The 12,221-nt window shown below is 36.2% G+C and overlaps 1 protein-coding gene across 5 annotated transcripts in view; it reads left to right on the top strand.

Annotated features, from left to right (window-relative positions):
* The window catches only part of MIGA1 (mitoguardin 1), a 42,314-nt gene that overhangs the window by 13,769 nt on the left and 16,324 nt on the right, over positions 1-12,221 (top strand). The window lies entirely within an intron of this gene.

The raw sequence follows: 12,221 nt of genomic DNA, 5'->3' as shown, positions 1-12,221 counted from the left end.
CTTGTTGCTTTTCTGCAAATGGCATCTCTGAAGCCTGCTTTCTTTCTGTTCACACCAAAACTCCCATTGAAGCCCTCATCTCTCTCACATCGTGACTCCTGCTGTGTTCTCGTGCCTTACCTTGTCCATTTAAAACTTGCTTCTCTCAAACAGTCTTAAAAGAGCAAAGATGATTCTTACTTAAAAAAAATGAAAAAAAGTAAAAAACATATTTTTTTTTTTTGTGACCAGAGCATTCCGTTCCGTTCAGGAGTTCCTCTTCAAGCAAAATGCAAGCTTTTCCTCCTTTTAGCTCAAAAAGCTATTTATAACTGAGCCACGATTCACCTACCTGATTTAAATCCCCGAGCTCTGCTCTGTTAGCCAGTCCAGTGTTTCTCTTTTCAGTCCTCTGAATACAAAATCTGCCTACAATTTCTCAACTGTTTCTGCTCATTCCTTATGTGAGCAGCTGCACTCGTTTCTTTCCCAAGGTCTCGTCTTAACATGAGCTTTCTGCCTCCTTTCAGTTACTCAGGCAAACTCTAATTGCTTTTGCCCACTTTTTTTCCTTTTTGTTTCCTCTGCCCATCAACTTGAGATCCCTGATAAATGGGGTGAAATCTAATGAAGCTGTGCCAGTTCCATACAGAAGTAAGGAACACTTGTACAATAGTTCATGCAGTTAGGGCCTTACAATACTATGCAGATAGGACTGGTTAACCCACGCTGTATTATCTGTGTGTTTATCATTTACCCTGTAACAGCAAACACACGTGACTAACTCTACTTTAAAAGCCTATTTAGGGTTACAAACACTTTTTAAGTAAGTTAACTTTTGAAGGGTGTCTGAAATAATAAACTACTGGTTTACATTAAGATAATATTACACATTGAGGGATTTTTTTTGCACTTCTCGAGTATTAATTTTTAGAACTGTATCAAAAAAGGAGTGTGAACACCAAATTATTTTTTTAAGAATGTCACACAAGACAGTTTCATTTCAGTGCTTCATCATTTGTAACCTTAAATTTTCATTCAGAACTTAGTGTGAATCTGCTTGTAATAAATTACACTATGCTGCTTATTAAAGTAATCCTCAAAACAAATATCAGATTAGCTGTCCAAAATGTTTTTAAATATATTGAAACAAACTATTACTTTTAAAATTTTCTTAGATGTTATTTGGTGTTTCCCTTCATTTTGAAGGAAGAGCAGACCATACAAATCAATCATGACTGACTGGCCTTTATTCATATTAAGCAATGATCTAGTTTTCTTGACGTTAGACAGAAATGGGTTGATGTTATATACAGAAGAATATCAGAAATTAAAAGCTGGTTCAGGGCAGGGCAAGGATCTTCATCCACTCATCAACGAAATTTGTATTAAAACCCCAAATCTGCTGAAACAAATGAAAGAAATGTGTAAATATTCCTTGATGTGAATAAATAGCATGGAACATTGTTTGTTTTTTACGACTATTTGCGGTTTGGCACTTACAAGTGCTGTTTGGCACTTGTAAGGAGAATGTTACGAAATTGTAAGGAGAAATTCAAACTAGAGCATCAAAACAGGTGAACAGGTCACATTATAGGTAGCCCGATGTTCTGTTTCCAATAGTGGTTGGCAATAGATCTGAAAGGAGTTTAAGAAGTCTCAATATATAAAAGAATCTTGTTTAGCACAACTCTTGGTGTCCAGACTACTGCTACGGACTTCCATAGCCAAATTTACATCTGACCATCTGTTTTTGAATCGGACCTCTGTATGTCCTTTTCAATCCTTTTTATGCTTTCAGCTTACATAATGTCTTGTAGGTATGACTTACCACATCTTAATCATTTAAAAATAACGAGGAAAAAAAATCCAGATAGTAAGAACCAGGGGCACTACTATGAGATGAGACGTAATAAATCTTTCTTCTTGCTGTTTAAAATTTACTAAGTCTCTCAATATGCTCCTTTCCCTCTTCCCTTTTCAACCTTTTTGTGCATACACAAAATATTCCCAAGTGTCTGATTTTATTGCTTCTCGTTTTAGTTAAGCCAAAGTCCCTTACATCTCCTTGTGTGAAAACCATTGTGTACTTGTGTTTATACTGGCTAGCTCTCTGTATAGATTTCCGAGCTCACTGTATACTTTTTCTGAATACCCTGGCCAGAATTTATTATATAGAGTTCATGTGATGCAGACAAAATAGGGGTTTGTAGTGACATAATACTTCTTATTTCCTGATAGTTTTCAGCATTCTGGTTGTATTTTCTACCAGATAACCAAAGGACAATCACTTACATGCTTCATTCTTATGATCTGTTCCTAATACAAATCCCATTGTTGCCTTCATGTAGCTAAGGTTGTTCTTGTACGTTCGTTTGCTGTTAATGAAATCACTTTTTCCCCATGTGCTAATTGATTACTTCAGAAAAGTCTTAAAAGATGCAGGGCATGATTTTCCTCCTCTCAAGTTACATTGACAATCCCCAGTATATCATAATTCGTTATATTCATCTGTTGTTTGGTACAGGAGTCATATCTGCCATCTATAGTTTGATCAACAATAGAGCTCTTATTAAAGGTTTATATTAAGCTGCTTTCTTTTTTCATTAGTTTTTGTGAAAAGTTGCAAACAACAATTAGTTCATCAATTTCATACTTGATCTTGTTCAAGAACTCATTAACTGCAATGTGCTTATTTGTTGTGTGTTTCTTTTGCATTTTATTTGTTGACCATTTTAGTGTTTAGTTCTAATCAATAGTTTCTCTGTGCTTGTTTTAACCATTTTAACCATTTAACGCATATTTACCTCCTTTTTGTGTAAGGGGAAGTGATCATTTTCCCCCATGTCAGGGTTTGATTTAGTAACTTTTAACACTTTTGAAAAGTGGTATATATTCCTTCCAAAGGCAGGAAGTTGCTTTTTCTTTAAAATAAAAAATAAAAAATCAAAAATCCACTGGCACATTCTTGTAGTATATCTTAACAAGTTAGAGTTTACAAATTCCTTTTCTTACTAAAAAGGATGTATATACACTTAATTTCTGTGTGTTTATATACATTCTGAGTACAAATGTTCCAGAGGCAGGAAGAAAACTCATACCAGACAGATGGCAAGTTGCGAGGGTGGGATAAGTGTTTGTTTTTCTGGCTGGGGTATCACAGTATGAGGTTATATAAACTGATGATCAAGAACATGTTTTGGCCCATAGGCCTAATTCCTGTTTTAGAACTTCTACTAAAAACAATTTATTGTTACATTAAACTCTGTTTCAGACAAGCCTTTCTTAGAATATTCTTGGGCAAAATGAAAGAAGGAGAATGTGATGGGAGAGAGAGAGACAGAATGATAGTTCAGAGTTAAAAAGATTTCATACGTTAGCTTAATCTTGAAAATGCAGGAACTAAATTTCATCTTCTTGTGATTGCTTTTGAGCACAATATCAAGATGAAATATTGACAGTCATATAAAATCAGTAAATTTAGTTTGCTGCACTATAGTTCCTTTATTAATTCAATAGCTCAACTGACAGTAAAGTAAATCAGCTTTTGTCTGCTATTTATTTTCAAGGGGTTAGAATGAAAGCAGTGTCATGTTTGCACACATGAGAAAGCCAACTGTATTTCTTAAGTGATATGCCTACTGTGTTTAAATTGTGCTGCCATTTAAGTCAGAGGCCCCTACCCATCAGCCTGGCATAAATAGTTGTAGGGTATCCACGTAGCAGTCTTCAGTAATTGCTGTTTACTCAGTTTGATATTTAGTGCTTTCCATACACCATCGCTACAGCTATTTACTGGTGATATAGTTTGGCTTCATATAGGCTTTATCCAATTGTTTACTCTGGAAGGCATAAGTCGTTTGTGTAAGTCTTTCCTTTCCTAAAGGCCTTTTTATATCTTTCCATTTTTTTCAAGTTTTGTCTTAGCTTTCCAACTTCTCAAAGTTGAACCTATATGTGGGACTAAATGTATTTTTCTGGAAAGTTATAGCAAAAGGTGCTGTGAACAATAACAGAGTAAAATTTGTTGTTTGTGTATTGGTTTTCTCTCGTGCGTATATTTATGCAGTCAGTTACAAAAACTTATTAAAAATAAGTTGAAGTTGTTTTATTTTCTTTTTTGATGGTTCAATCTAAATTAAAAAAAAATATTGTCAGTTTTCTCGTTCTTTGTGTGATATCTGGTCTGTATGCTTCGTCCCACCTTACCTAATAATCCTGTTTGTAGCAAAGTGCTGTAGAGTGTCTGGTTCAAGAGCACATGCCGATCACACGAGGCTTTATTCTCTACTGCTATTTAAAGCTGCCCTTGCTCTATGTGTAGAAATGCCTGCAAATATTTAAAGGCAAACATCTAAATATTTCCAGATAGCCCAAATTACATATATTCCTTGCTTTATCTTACTTTAACCATGGTTAACTAATAGCTTGACTTTACATTTGCTGGAGTAGCTGCTAATCAGTGTCAAACTAAATTGCAAGGTCTGATTGCATTTATTGTTAATTATAATTCAGGTATTAATATGTTGTTACAAATGCATTTAGTAATCTTGGTGTTATTGGTTTGTTTTTCAAGTGAAGTTTGGTAAACAGTGTTATTTAGTAAACCAAAGGCTCAGAGAAAGAACTCCATTCAGAACTAACTTTTAAGGATCCTTGTCTCATTCTTTCCTACTGTCAAGGACAAGTGGAAGGCAAGCAGGCCCCCATCAGTAGGGCACTTAAGATATTCTTTATGTCTTATTGTTTAAAGTTATGCATGTTTCTTATGAATTTGGATTCCTAAAGTGTATGCTGTGTGCAGCTGGGTTTGCAGAAGCCGGTCACATTCCAGAGTGGCCTCTCTGGAGTCTGCAGAATACTGTAAGACTGTTCTGCCCTGAAATTCAAGTGACAACTAGGATTACTCTGCTGTCCCTGCAGAGTTTGCCTGTGTCAAATCTATTACCCACATTCTGTATTCAAAATGGAGATTGTATTTAGTCCAAATCAAAAAAATATATATATATTTACATCTTCTGATTAACGCTTAGTTTGCTGAGTGTCAACGGTTGAATAGTTGGTTCTGTCTTTCTATCTTCCTATTAATTCCTGAGATAAAAAGGTACCTACCTATCTTTCTTATCACTGTCTTCATGCCTGCAGGCTGCATGACGTGCATATTAACATAACTGTTTTTCAGGAGTAGAGTGTTTCATTCTTTTAAAATAGGTTATTACCAACTGTTACGCAGTACGCTTTTTTTGCAATGCAAGAGCAAATGAATATGTAGGTTCCTTTTGTCAGTCTGTCTCTCTTACTTTGAAATGTGAACATCCCTGAAGCGTAAAACACTGGCTAAAGAAAAAACCTTTCCAGTAATCCTGTGTTTAAAACGTTTCTTCAAAGAGAACTGATATTCATGGATGTGCTTGATGATCCTGTGCTCTTGTACTATGTTGAACAAAGTAGTCCATATGCTAGCTTACTAAACTGTTTACTCTTTCCTTTTTTTATATAACTACTTAAGGAACTTTACAAAGCAAAAAGTTTCAGGTGCTGAGCAACGGTTGCTGTCTATTTTTGTACTTTTTCACTGACTGTTCCTACTGTCTCTTCTTCTTATCAAGAGCAACATTGTGGGGAAGCCAAAATGGTGTTGGAAAGAAGCAGGGGGTACCAATAGTAATGAACTTGTCCAAATATCATGCTATTAGTGCTCACTGGTGTTTATTAGATTTACATAGGTGTGCTAGAACAGAGCACAAAGGGATAAGTTCATTTACCTTTGAGATTCCTCTCTCAAATCTTGTGAGAAGACTTTTCTACTTAACCTGCTTATGGAAGCCTCTGATGTAGGAAACATATTCAAGGAGCTAATTCCAGATGTGTAAGCCTCAAAATTAATCTTGTACTTCCTTTTCTTTTAAATATGATACTGCATTTTGAATTTGCTCTGCATCACAGAGAGTTAATGTGCTATCACGCTGTATGTGACTGAACAGACCATTCTATTGTCAGTAGAAAGTGCATGTGCAAAAATAGTGGCAGGTTGTGCTTGTTTTCAGGATGTGAAGAACTAAGAAAAGGCAGTGACGTTCAAATCTGATGACTAAGGCATCTGGCAGTCTTCACAGTGCTGTGCTATAAATCTCCAGTGGACAGCCTACGTTTTAAAATAAGCATCATGTGAATTCAAACTAGACTTTGCTATGACCAAGATAGATGTTATGCTTTCCGAACTACAGGAGAAGAGAGTAGTCTGATAAAAAGGATGAAGTGACGGCTGTGTGTTGCACATCCATCTAAACAGACTCTGAGACAGCTTAGACAGCTGAGCAAACTTGATTGCCAAATCTTTTCTTCTTAATCAAATATAAGTCCAGAGGCTGATTGTTATCCAAATTATTACTTCAAAACAGGAGGGTGGTCAGAAATCAAATTGTTATATAAAGGATAGGCATTTAATCCAGATGCATTGATTTTTAGCTTTATGGCAAAGAAAAGAATTTACAGAAAAGTGTAACCATTAAAAATGTTGAAACCTATAATATGCAGTTACAAATAATCAAAGTTTACATTTTCAAAGAAATAAGAACCTATATGATGGGGAGAAACCTAACAGTGACATGTAGTTTATACATAATATACATCTCAAATCTGTGTCAGGTTCATTTGTCTGCATCACGCAGAGTCAGAGCAGGAAATCAAGAAAGTGAATATAGGCATATATTTACTTTGTTTTTGCTAAGCTGATTTCGAAGCTGTCAGCACATATGATGTATTAGTTCACATTATCAATTATACATTAGATGCTGCTGTATTTTATTAAAATTCAGTTTTGAATAATCTAGCACCAAGAGTATTTATCTTGCCTCTTCTTTGAGGTTTGAATTGGAGAATTCCTAATGCTGAGGCCTTTCTATTTTGAAATTTGGGTCTTAAAGTAAAGCATGCCATAATGATTCAGAAGCAGTTTTCACAGGTCACATTCTTTGCAACAAAATCATATTTCTGGCAACCATCAGAACTATTCCAGTTCAGTTATCGAATTTGTGGAAGACTTGTTTAGCAGATTTAAATCTTGAAAGAATCTTTTATCAGCGTTCCAGAATATCAGAACTACATAATATTTCCTAATACTCTTGAGCTTGTTAATGTATCTGTGTCTGATGGACTACAGGAAATAAATTATACTAACATTCTTTTCCAAGGTACACTTGATGTTTACTTAGCTTGTGCATTAGTAATCATTGTAGTCTATGTGTGCTGTTTCCCTTCACTGGATGAGAGCATTCAAGGTGCTTGATTTTACAGTTTGAAAATATGAGAGCAGCAGCCATGTTGTTCTGTTTCATACTTTGTTAAGCATGTGGTGGTCAGCAGATAATATAACTTTATGGACAAAGTCAGTATCGTGAAGGTCCGAAAATAACCATATTATTTCAAACATCCCAGAAATTGCCATTAAAGTATGTGGAAAATCTTCTAAAGATGATAAGGTTATTTTAAGCAAGTTGCATCTTTTTCCAGGCAGTTGTTCTGTGCATGAAAACTACTGGAGTGTTTGTTAAGAAGGGTATAATGGGAAGGCTCAGCAGTTAGCTTAGCCAAAGCTTACCTTAAAAGTCTGTGAAGATCTACGAGTGCTAGGAGGAAGGTAAAACTGACTACTCAGTGCTGTCCCATGCTCTGTGTTCCCCAGTTGTTCCGTTCCGTTAAACCACTGCTCTGGTAGCTGAGCTCCTAGTGAAATGCTGGGGAGCAGAAGCGGTGTGTTTGCAGCGGGGCCTGCTGGAGGTGGGGACACGTACTGGCAGTCAGGCCCGACAGTCAGAAAGCACTGGAGCAGGATTTGTTTCCCTTTAAACAAATGCCTGAGTAGTTCTTGCTTAGTGCATTTTGGTTCACATCAGAGCAGTCCTGACAAAGAATGATGAGATGTTTTACTGGTGACTGGCGGACTGGGAGAGTATGAGATTTAGTTCGATATTTTTAAAAGACTCTAAGCTAAAATATGTTTTTGTGCTTGAGGCGATAACAGCTTTGTTTATATACAATAAATTGAGATGCCCCCAGCTATAAGCACTTTCTTAAATCTGGATATTTGTGTTATTGGGGAATTGTAAATGAGTAACTTAACAGTAAGTGTTAAATCAGGAGTGGTCGGTGTGGTCACCCTGCTCCATCCTTGGCCAGCCTTTTGTAACTGCTTGCCGAGTGACCCAGCCATTGGAAGGTGCCATCTGAAGGTTGAGGCTGGTTTCCTTTTATAAGCATGGCTTGAAGTAAAATTCAGTGCTTTCTAGGTGCATGGTGGAAGACTTCATGTAATACATTAGTAGCTACTTAGTAGGACTGGCAAATTTTTAAAGAATATTCAGTCAACACTGTCAGAGTTATGACTATTTATAAATGTAAATGAAGCTGCTTTTGGATGCTTCAGCAGCAGTGTTGACAAAACACAGTGCTGCTTGTGACCTAGCTATAAGACAGTGACACATTCTCTTGTAATTGAATTAGATAGTAATTCATGCTTCTGTGCTCTCTGAACTTGATTATTGTAATTCCGTTGTCTAGGCATGAAGCCACGCATCTGAGGGATGTGACTAGCACAAAACACGGCGGCTGTCTGTGCGGTAACCTGGCAGAATATGGGGAACGTGTTACTGTTGGTGTACCCTGACTTCTCATAAGTGGATTCCTCTGCAAGGCTAACTCCTCTCCAGAGTCTATCAAGGGGCTGGCTTACATTGTAGAAGTGCTTTTCCTTTCCCATCCTGCTTTCCTGCTTGTGATGTATTACTGCACTAATGCGCCACTGAAGTGGGTGGCTGGGGATAATAGGAAGCCATGGCTTTACCGGTGACACTCAGAACTAGATTCCTTAACTCTCCGTGAATTCTTTGCCAGGGGAAAAGTGCTTTCCTTTTTTAACTGCTGCACATAAGTGCAAAGCTCACTTGCAAACTCATGCTGTGTTTCATTCAGGGTCGTAGGGAAGATAACACACACACACACATTCAGAATTTTAAAATGTTGTTTGTAGATGCATACTTCCCAAATGAATTCTAAAAAGTTGACTTCTATGCAATTCCATCTCTAAGGTCAAATGCTGCTTTGCAAGTTGAGAAGTGTATTTTTTGGTCTGTCATACCACAGGAATCTACCAGAGACAAAGACAAATAAATATCCTAGATTAGTACTCTGTAATAGATGTGATATTTTTTTTAGCCTGCTTAGTTTCGAATACATAGTTGTTTGCATAATCTTATAAAGCTGGGTTTACTTTCACAAGCTTTAGCCATACTTTGTATTCTTAGCATTTTTGAATACCCTTAATCTAACTTTAGAACCAGTTATGCATTTTAAAGCACCACAGCCTAGAGTCTTTATGGCAATTACTGTTGTCAGTATCACATCTGAAACCCCACTTCATTCTCTTTACAAATATAAACGAACTGTAAATAACTCCTGGACTTCTCAAATAAGTACAGTATATTTGAAGCTCACATACTCGCTAGTATTTCTTTCTTTAAGGTATTAGACTACATAGGAACTTGGTCTGGCTGTATGAGCAGATGCAGCCGCGGGTGGGTGGGTTCCTCTTGCAGCTGTTCATTCCGGGATTCTCATTGTGCTGCTGTCTCTTTTTTCATGTTCTCATGTCTAAGAATGTTCTCCTGGTACTTGCATGGTATGTACTCTAACTGTAACTTAATTTTCACCCTACTGTTTTCATAATAATGTGTTCTCTGCACAGTACGGGTATCGGTAAGCATCTACTAGGCAAAAGGTATTATAGAGTATTAGGGCGGTGGTAGCCAGAAAGTCAGAAATAGCTGACAAGGCTGTGTTGTTTTATTTGGATACACTCTCATTTGTATGGACATACCACTTGCCAAATGTATTAATATTTCACGTAACATTAACAACCTTTTATGAATCAGTATTTTGTCATAACATGCATAAGTTGTGCATTTTATAATAGTGAGAAGTGTTTTTTGTGTTTTTTTGCAAACACAGGTATTCCATATTCAGCAAACACAAACATTTTATCTAAGTGAAAATTCTAGGCCCATATTAGGAATATTGGAACTATGACCTTAGCAAAAGTAAATTATTAATATTCTATTGATTTTTTTTTTTAAGCAACTAATGCTACCACAGTCAGCTATTGCAGCCTTAGTTTAAATAAAAGTAAATTTAAAAAACCACAGCTCTTCACTTGGAGGAAAAAAGAAAAAAAAAAAACTCATTTCACTTAAAAAAAAAAAAAAAACTCAAATTTTTACTCTTTTCATTTCCTATCCTGCTGTGGAATAATGAAGTAAGTTTGTGGCATGATTTGGTTTGTGGCATGATTTGTTGTCGTTTGGTTGGTTGGCTGTTTCTCCTTCTCCCCTATAATTGTATCCCTATAGCTAGGTATGTGTAATGAATCATCTTGGAGTTAGCTACATACTCGGTAATCTTTTTAGAATGACAAAAATAATATTTTATCAGAAATATAATCCCTCACTGACATGTTAGTAGACTGTTAGTGAGGTTCAAAATGACTCTTGCAACGATTACTAAAAAAATAAGTTTTCATTTTTCTACCATGAGGTTTCTGGCCGTTGTACAATGTAAAGTTCCTATGATAAAGTTCCTATGAAATTACTGCCTTAACTGTGTTTGGGACATCCCTATGAGGGTGACAGAGACTTTCTGAGATTGCAAATAGGTTGATATATGAGACTACTTGACAGCTGCACTTGGTGTACATGAGAGCTGTGTCCTTATCTTAGCATCTTGAGTAAAGCCGTCAGTAAGATCATTAACAGTATGGCCCACTTGTTACTCTTATGAGAGTTTCTAATTTATATTGCTACTTATGAATATAGCTGTTTACTTCTCATGAAGGAAATGTTGCCTATACACTGGGAGTGTCAGAAAAACATTATTTCTTTGGATTGCACTTGAACCAGGTGCTAGAGAGCTTTTCTAACCTTGAGATGTAGATACTCTTGTTTTAATTGCAAATTTAGTATGGAAAAGAACTTAGCCAAAACAAGAGGTTCAGTGGAAAAATCCATGACCAGGCTGTACATCCCCGTGCAGCCCAGTGTTTAACAGTGTTATTGCAGTTCCAGCAACTGCTGATGTGAAAAAGTGATATTAGAAAATCATTTAATGTAATATTAGAGAGATACTAACGCAAATTATGAGCTAGAAATAAGGAGGAAACATCATGTTACCCGTCCGCTTTTACCAGATGTCAAGCAAATGCTTTACAGTTTGGTTTTGTGTTCCAGCTCTTCAGATTCCAGTCTATGATTGTTTCACAACCAGCTTGGATGCTGCTGTACTTTTCTTCTTGGTTTTTAGAGGTTAGAAGCAAGGATAAACTATCAAGAAGGATCTGAGAAATCAGAGATTTTTCTTGTGAATGTTGGTGGAGCTGTGATTACATGTTGGAAGCTGCCTAACTCAGTGGCGTGTCGCAGCATCTAGTAAAATCTTACTCCAAACTTTTAATAATTTTTTCCCTCAGTGAATAGTCTCAAAGACAGATACTTATTATGTACAATTTTTGAGCTGTCATTCCAAGTCCGTAACAAATAAAACCATAACAACCACCGAAATAATAGTTAAGATATGTGGATTGTAGCGTTTCAATTGATGAGTAAACCATTCCAGTATATTGGCATTTGGCCACTTGCTATGTAATAGTGTTTTTTGTAAAAGTATTGCCATAGCAACAGATCTGGATGACATTGGGTAGCTGGTTGCTGCTGACTGTTGGAAATAAAACAGACTTTTAGCAACACATGTGTAATGTCTGAAGGTAAAGTAACCCAAAATAAATGCCTGTGCTCTACTGAGAATGTAGTATGTGGCACATCAAGCCAAAGTCTGACTTACTGACTTATGAATTTAATCCTTCTGTGAAAGTGTTTCTATATAGAAAAAAATAACATGTATGCGAGCAATACGTGCAGCAGTTGAAATCTGAGAATAAAATAAATGAAAACTGAGAGAAACTGTATTGTAGATGATTTTATGTATAAAATATCAGTTATTTTAAAGGCAGTAATAGTTGTAGTGCTATATAGGATGTGCTTCTGGATGTGTTGCTTCAGTGGAAAAAGGGATGTACTGAAGATCAAAAACTTCTCTTGCTCTGCTGGAAAACCAGCGAATAAAAAAAACCATGAGAACTAAACTATGAAACAAAGTTCAAGTGAAGCTGAAACCTATTTTTTATTTATCAGTAGCTT

The sequence above is a fragment of the Cygnus atratus genome, chromosome 8 (genome assembly GCF_013377495.2).
Source record: "Cygnus atratus isolate AKBS03 ecotype Queensland, Australia chromosome 8, CAtr_DNAZoo_HiC_assembly, whole genome shotgun sequence".
In the NCBI taxonomy this organism is placed as follows: domain Eukaryota; kingdom Metazoa; phylum Chordata; class Aves; order Anseriformes; family Anatidae; genus Cygnus; species Cygnus atratus.
The sequence above is the reverse complement of the archived record's forward strand: the minus strand, read 5'-3'. Positions and strand labels throughout refer to the sequence as shown.